An 8,303-nucleotide genomic window follows, 5' to 3' on the forward strand; every position below is an offset into this window, starting at 1 on the left:
CACACACACACACACACACACACACACACACACACACACAAACGCGCGCGCTTTGAAAACTCATTTCTCTCCATACTCATTCCTGGAGGCAATAAAGCAAAGATCAGCGTTGGAACGAAGTCTAGCACTTTTTCAAACACTCGACGCCTCCCGACCGCCGGCGCGAGAAAACTACGGGGTCAGCCCTGGGCCCCGCCACCTCTTGACATCATCATTCCTGATTTAATTGCGGACTTCGAGTCAGATGGGTCTTTCCAGCTCAATGGGATCCTGAGTCGGCAGGAAGGGGAACACTGCGCTGAGAAGTTTTTGTTTTACTGCAGATGTTTTAGGGTTGGTGAGGGAGAAGGATGAACAGTAAGAGGAGGGCGTGGCTGTGTGCTACTTAGGATCTGTGTCCAGTAAGGTCACAGAGACTTATATGGGTCCTGGTACTAACGAGGGTCCTGTCTTGCTGTTTACTGTAAGCTGTGTGCACAAATTGAGAGAACACTTGGTCATTAGGAACAGTGTAGCCCCTACCGTTTTGTTTTTCCGTTTGTTTGTTAATTGACCACCTGGGAGGGAGTAGGGTTTCAGTCGGTGAGCATATTTACAAATGGTTCTCTCACAGACAACGCTGGTGTCTTTATAAACTCTTAATATCCACTTGGGAAGATATTTGAGGATAGTTATCCGAACCATAAAATTATATTTTAGTTCATGTAATTCCAGTTTTGAGTGTTTAATACACAAAAGTAACCTAGAATATTTTTAAAAGATTCATGCATGAAGATGTTTATTGCAGCACTATAATCTGGAGGGGAAATTTTATGTAAATACCCAACAAAAGAAAATGGTTTGAAGAAGCACAGTAGATCTGCTAGGTACTATCTTAAGTAATCATTGAATCTGAGTATAAGGTTTAGCAACATAGTAATGCTGTGACAACCAATAAAAAATATTAGTTAATTAGAAAAGCAGTGGTAATAGCCATTGTGCTTTTGGGTGTGAAGAAAACAGGAAAAATCATAGAATATAAATGTCTTCTAAGGCATTCTGACAATAGTTTGTCTGCTTTACACTACTGGGGAAAGAATTCGAAGCATTGCATCTGCTGGGCAGGTAGGCATGGCCTCTACCATGGAGTTATATACCTATATTTTATAGCTTAAAATGCCATTTATACAGAAATGTATTCAAAAGAATGTTACGAACATGAAGTTACAAGGTATTCATACTTTTAAAAAGACAATAACATAGAGGTCAAGGGTATGCTCAATTGTAGAAAGCAGAAGACACAGAAGTTGATTTCCAGGAGAAGAAAAAAGAGAGAAAGGACAAGAAGAAAGTAAGATGAAAAGAGAGACAGAAAAAAAAAAGAAAGAAAAGAGAGACAGACTAGGAGAGAGAGCTACTCAACAGAATGGAGCAAACTGAATGCTAGGAAGTCATTAGAAATAATAGAATAATACCTGATAATGTAGAAAATGTTAGGTATATAGTGGAAAGTTGGGAAAAATTATAGAACAGTATGAATTTGAGAATTTAAAAAAATCATAACTAGAAAATATGCTAAAATGTAAAAGTGGTTATCTATAATAGCAGATAGTTTATTTTATTCTTTTTGCTTTCTTAAAGACAAATTATTTTGCCATTATTATATTTTCACATTATTTTACAAAGGAAAACCTGATAAAATTGCTTTTAAAAACAGAGGGGGGGAAAACAGAAGGAAATATAACAAAATACTACTCAAAAATCTATTTTCAAAGCACATAAGAGAAATGTATTATGAAGCAATTTTTATATTCAGTAATGTTAAAAAACAATAACCCATGTAATGAAATGTAGTCAATATAGTAATTACTCACACATTGAGAATGTCATGTAGCCTGGTTACCTTGCTCTTGCTATGTAGCCAAAAATGGTCTTAAATTTCTGATCCTCCTGCCTCTTCACCTTCCAAGTGCTGAGACTGTAGGTATATAACACGTTCTTCAATCCACCCTCACCCTGTTCCACTCTGATCTGAGACACTGGGTCTCACTTTGCAGGTCAAGCTAGCCTAGTCCACACTATGTATCTCAGGCTAGCCTCAAACCTGTGAAAATGCTCTTGATTTCAACTTTCTGAATAATTACTTTGTAATCTAAAATTATAGTTTAAGCTGGGCAGTAGTGACACATGCCTTTATTCCAAGTACTCAGGAAACAGAGGCAAGCAGACCCCTGGGAGGTTCAATGTCAGCCTGGTCTAGAGTGAGTTCCAGGATAGCTGAGGCTACATACAGGAGCCCTGCCTTGAACAACCAATAAACAAACAAACAAACAAACAAATAAATATTTTTTGTATCATCCTCTGCAACTCTTGTCCCCTCTGGTATAACCTGGCTGGGTGCTGCCTGCTTGTCCTTTGCAGGGTACTAGCCAGTCACCAAATAGGGGATAGTATAACTAGGATTGGGTTGCCAGTGTCACATCTGTCCCTTGACAGAAGACCCCTGCCTTTAGTTCTTGAACCTGTGAGCCGCAGCTTCTCAATGCCATGGCACCCCCAAACTGACCCATAATGTGCTCCAACCAGTAAATACTCATTCCCTGGGCCTTTGTCCCTGAGTGAGCTGCATCTTATTCTCAGGATCATTACATTCTGCCTCCCTTCGGAGGCCTCTGCTTTTGCATTTGCCAGTAGGGAATCATGAGTTAAAAGCATTCCTCAAGCTGAACGCTTAGTGTTTGGTGCAGACACTAAGAGCAACTCTATTGAGAGTTTGCAACTGTACCATGCCCCATGGTAGGTACTGCCACCTGCACACTCACCACAAGCAAGAAGCGGTACTTGGAGAATGAACAGACAGGCTAAGAGAGGCTGAGCAGCCTCTGCAGTGTCCTGTCCAGAAAGAGAGAATGGCCAAGTCCTACAAAGCCCTGGGATGAAGAATGGCCCAGAAAACTCTTGGTAGGACTCAGAATTTGGGTCTCTACTTGATTCAGTTGTCTTTCCTCACCAGGCACCAGGTTGGAAGGTGGTTCGGTCTCTCAGGAATAACACTCCTTAGGGCCAGTTACCCTCAGAGCCTATCTTTGGGCAAGAACCTTCCAGAAGGTAGGCACCAGCAGACAGGCCTTAGTGGTGTGGCTTTCCTAGGGTTTGTTAGAGAGGTTGGTCAATAGCCAGCCCACACAATCTAGTACTTTCTAGACACTTTCTGGGAACCAAATCTGACATGTCAGTGGATCGGATTCCAAGGAGGGTGAAATTCAATTTAGGAAAATGATGATAGCTTGCGATTTGTCTACCACTTAACTTACATTTTACAAAGGTCCTCCATGTAGTTTATCTCGTTTGATCTTCAACATTACACTTGGGCTTGGGTCTGATTATCAGGAATCAGAGAGGTTAAGTGGTTTGCCTGAGGTCACAGAGCTAATAAGCTGCAGAGCCAACTGGAAATTAAATCCAGCCTTTTGACTCCCAATGCAGTGCTCTTTCAGCTCTTGCAGACTTGTGTCTTCTAACCCTTACATTTTAGGAGTTTTGTGGAGTGGGCAAGCTCGCCTCCAAAGCTAGGAATCCCAGCCCCTTTTTCCACTGAGAAAAAAAATTTCACTGCTCTTGCTCCCTGTCACCCCATCTCTAATCATGCCCTCCTCATCCCCATTCCTCCCCAGCACTTCCATCATTTGCATTTTGAAACTGTTTCCTTAATTATTCTGCTGCTGTTGCAAACCTGCTCTCCCCGGCTTTGTGGCATCCTCTGATTTATCTCTGTCTGGATAACAGCTCCCCGATTCTCCTTGGGGAATTCAATTTTCATTCATTTTTCTGTAGGACTAGATTGATATAGACCCTCTGCCCCGGTCCATATTACTCATCCCGGCAGAGAGAACCAGGGAGACCACCCCTCCACCCAGCCCCTGGGGAGCGTCTGTCTTGTTCAGGGAGCTGTGAGGAGTTCTCCAATAAAAGGACAGGGGCCTTTGCTCTTCTGCATCTGTCCACCCAGTCCTTCCAGTCATTTGTCACTGGCCCCTTTTGTGGACCCACCACTTTGTCATTTGTCTCCTTCTCTTCCCAGAACCTCAGAGGGATCTCTCAGCCAGGATGCTGAGCAGAGGGCCATCCCTGCTCCATAAACCTGCCCCATGTCCTTGACAAAGCAACTTAAGGGACATGGAAAAGACAAAAAGCCTCTACTTGAGCATTTCAGTCTTCAGTAAATGACAGAGACACAGGGCAAGGACACTAAGATTCTTAGAGGAGTCAGGGAAGTGATACTTATTGGCAGTGCTGTTTAGAATGCCCTCCCCTGTGTTGCTTACTTAGTCCCCACAGATCTTCCTAGGCCTCTTATCATCCTTGACCTACAGACAAGTGAAGTGGAGCACAGAGAAATGGAGGGACATCCTTCAGGTTGCACAGGTGGCAAGCCAGTAAGTACATACGTCCAGGTAGGCAGGCTCTAGCCTAGCCAGCATTGCTAAGTAAGTCTCCTTTGAGGCTTGCTGGGTACGGATTCATGCAGTATACATGACTCCGCAAGGCCAAAGCCTTTAAGAACCATCCGTGCTGCCATCTTACAACATGGATCAAGTACAGGTAGGAGCTGGGAAGTGAATCCAGGGATTGGCCTTGTTCTACTGTCAGAGTTTTTTATATCACTCAGAAATCTAGAGTGCCTAGATCATTCAGTCATGCACTCACTGGGCACCTACTATCTGCCAGTTCAATGGTTGGCACTGACTTGGGGAAAGTCAGTGGAAAGCAATGACTTGGGGTGCTTAAACCATAGCGTTCTTTCACAGTATGCCTGTGAGATAAAGCCAGGAGAGCTCTCCGGAGGCATCTGCCTTCTATGCCTCAGACGAAATCAGAACTGGATTCAGTAGCAGGCTGTGGTTATCAACATTCAAATCTTAATTTGAGTATTCTCCTCCTTGGGCAGCTGCTGGAAAGTTCCTGCTTTTTTGATTTTTCACTGGCCAATTGGGAATGAGAGAACTCTCCTTGCATGGTTACCCAGAGCTCTGAGGAAACACTTCTAGAAATGTCAGTTAGTATCACAACTGGATACTAGAAATTCTCCTGGATTTTTCCATTTTTTTAAAACAGGTTCTCACCTAACCGAGCCGTCTTGGAACTTGCTATGTCGCTGAGGGTGACCTTGAACTTCTAATCCTGCTGCCCCCACCTCCCAAGTGCAGAGATTAAGATGTGTGTCACTACACATAGTTTATTCAATGTTGGGGATCTGTGCGTGTAGGCAAGCACTCTGTCAACTCAACTATAATTCTAGCCCTGCCCTGCATATTCTTAGCTGAAGAGTTGAACTTGGGAGACCTTAGAGTTGAGCCCAAGGTTATGGACCTTCTTTGTCTTTCCCCGTTGGAGGTAGAGACTTGTTCTTTTCATTCATCTTGTGGTCAGTATGCCCAAATTTCTCTGTGGGTAACATTTTCACTGTCTTGGGAACTCTCTCTCTCCACCATGGAAAAGGCCACCCTGCCTTTGCTCTGTACAAAGGATAGGAGAGAATACAGCCTGCGCCAGGTCTGCCTCTTCTCTTCGGGGCCTGATCTACCCATATCACCTTGCAACTATGCTTTCTCTGGTGTGTGTCTCTGAGCTACTCTGTCCCCATGTTTATTTAAAGAAAAATTTGGGCCTCCAGATACCTTCTGCTGAGCCTACTACCCCTTCCCATCTCCCTCTTCAAACTCTTGAACTCAGAGACTCCGGAACTCCAAAGATCCAACTACGAACCAATTTGCAAAAAGCATGGAGTAGCCGTAGCAGGGTTCTTTCTAAAGGAGGCTGAAACTCGAGAGGGCCGAGCTGTCTCTTCTGAGACCCTAGGCTCACTCCCAGAGTTTCTAAGTGTCTGATTCATTTCCTCAGCTCATGGAGAGGACACTGCCCATGGGGAGCCAAAAGGGGAGAAGGCCCAGCCTGGCTGCATTTGAAATAGCTGCAGGTGTCAAAGCTAATCTATAAAATAAGCCCTTCATCATCTTGGAGAAAGATTTTTTCATGGAGGAGCTTAACTCAGCAGTTTCCTCTCAGGAACTGACTTATAACCAAAAAGTGTAGGAGCGTTTGATGTATGCAGAGGTGACAGGAAAAGGCCCAGGAGGCCTATGGGAGGAGACACATGAGACAGAAACCAGATTCCTGACACTGGAACCTGATGCACTTCAGGGCCAGTGCCAACTTAGCTGGAGGCTCAACCACTGTGAGCCTCCACTTACCTCTTTGTGCAATGGGATTGCCGTCATTCCAAACTCATAGTATCAGCAAAGGGAGGCAGACCGGTTAGCACTAAGCACCCCACAGACAAATGCCAACTGTCTCTGGTGTCTGAGGACAGGGAACACAGCAGGTGTCATGGCTTGGCCATTCCTTTGCGTGAGTGACACTGGCTTCCTGTGATGAGTTTGCTCTTGCTCACTAACCTGTTTGCTTGAAAAATCAGCCAGCCAAGATGGGAACAGGAGATGGGACTAATTATGACTTTGGGCAATCAGGGAGGAAAGGCTAAGAGTTTGAGGGGAGGGTTCAGGAGAGGATATAAGTCTAACCTAGTTCATTCATATCTGTGCTTTATGGCTATAGGGAGTTAAACTCTCCAAGCCTGTTTTCCTGTGCTTAAACAGGAATGCTGGTATTCAGATAAGTCTCCTAATTGTTGGGGGGCGGTGGAATCATGTATGACCCTGTATGAGAACATTCTAGAGTCTTATACCCCTGGCTCTTTAGATATCTCTGTGTTGTAATCATGTGAGGGTTGGTTTAAATACTGTGGTTTCTAGATTGGTAGGTTTGATGTCTGTGATTCTGTCTCTCTAATGGCTTTCTGGGTGCTGCTGCTGCTGCTGCTGCTGGCCCCTGAGCAGCACTGAATGCATCTCCCTTGGGGATTCTGCTGCGATGTACAGTGGTCACTGACCACATGTGGCCACAGAGCACATGGTCAGAATAGAGATGTGCTATAAATGTAAGTTATGCATCAGATTCTGAGGGCTTAAAACATAGAAAAGAATAAGAAACAGTTCATTAAGATTTTTTTTTTAAATTCACATATCGCAATGATTTTGGATACATTGTGTTAAATGACATCTCTCTCTCTCTCTTTCTGAGTAAATTACATCTCTTATTAACATTAATTTCATTTGTTTCTTCTTCTAGCATGGCTGATAGGGAATGTGAAGTGCCACGGCTCTTCCAGGGCTTTCTGATTTGCATGGGACTGTACACGCTCATGCACACACAACACAGAGAGGCACAAAACAGCCCCTCTCCTCTTAGCATTCAGCCCAGCTTCCAGCAGTCAGTAAGGAACTAATTAACCATTCGCTGGGACAGATGAAGGGGAAGATGCTCACAAATGTAACCCAAGGAGCAGTGGGCCCCACACAGAGAAGAGACCTCAGCTGCATACATCCCTGATTGCTGAGCCCTGAGCCCTGAGCAGGTGGCCGGCCTGAGGAATGACTGTCTCCCCTTTGCTGTTGACCCTGACCCACTACCAATCCATTCTGTCATCTTCAGTCCCACCCTCTGCTCTTTTCAAGGCTTTGACAGCAAAGAAGTAGGAATTCCAGTGCTCTCATGCCAGAGCTACCAGATAAAGAGCACAGGCTAGAGAGATCCCCCTAGGGGTTACCTAAGAGGAGGGTATAGCACCCTGAACTCTCCTCCCAAGCTAACCCCAGGACTCCACCCTCCTCTCACAGCTCTAGGTTTCTCTTGTGGTCCTGGACCTCATCCCTGTCTTGACTAGGGAGTTCAAGTCAGTGGAAACCTGCCCAGACCTCTCTGTACTCTGGACACTCAGGAGGTGGGGCTATGAAGGGGGTCTCAAGAGAAGGAAGAGACTACAGAAGATGACCCCCATGTATCCCCAAGCTGATGTTTCCACAGCTTCCGAGATTCCTAGAGACCCAGAGTTAGGCTTCAAGATACTGCAGTGGGGCCAGGGAGTGGGGGTTTTGCCTGAGGGTCACCCAGTCCCAAAAGCAGCACTGATGAGCAGGAGATCCCCAGGGCTCTGGGCAGCTGGGTGGGATCCCAAACCACAGATCTCAGAGATGATCTCTGTTCCCTCCACTGAGGATGAGTGAGCCACACCCTCCCATCTTCCACACCCCTTCCTGCCCATTGTGGTCCCAAGCCTTTCTCACTAAGCTGGACAAAGGGAATTCTGGACCCACGTGAACTTACCAGAGGTCAGGGGAAGGATCTGTCTCCATGGCGTGGACTGTGGGCCCTGATGGGAGCAGCTGTTCTCTCTGCTGTGGAGGGAAGCCAGAGTCAGGAGATGA

General features: G+C 45.3%; 1 protein-coding gene across 1 annotated transcript in view; it reads right to left on the reverse strand.

Annotated features, from left to right (window-relative positions):
- Lhx4 (LIM homeobox 4) overlaps positions 1–8,303 on the reverse strand; it is a 56,652-nt gene extending 48,349 nt beyond the window's left edge. Inside the window, exon 1 of the mRNA XM_031385368.1 lies at positions 8,203–8,303. The gene's annotated coding sequence lies outside the window, so the exon portion shown is untranslated. The remainder of the gene's footprint in view (positions 1–8,202) is intronic.

This window comes from Mastomys coucha, unplaced genomic scaffold (assembly GCF_008632895.1).
Source record: "Mastomys coucha isolate ucsf_1 unplaced genomic scaffold, UCSF_Mcou_1 pScaffold1, whole genome shotgun sequence".
NCBI classification, from domain to species: Eukaryota; Metazoa; Chordata; class Mammalia; order Rodentia; family Muridae; genus Mastomys; species Mastomys coucha.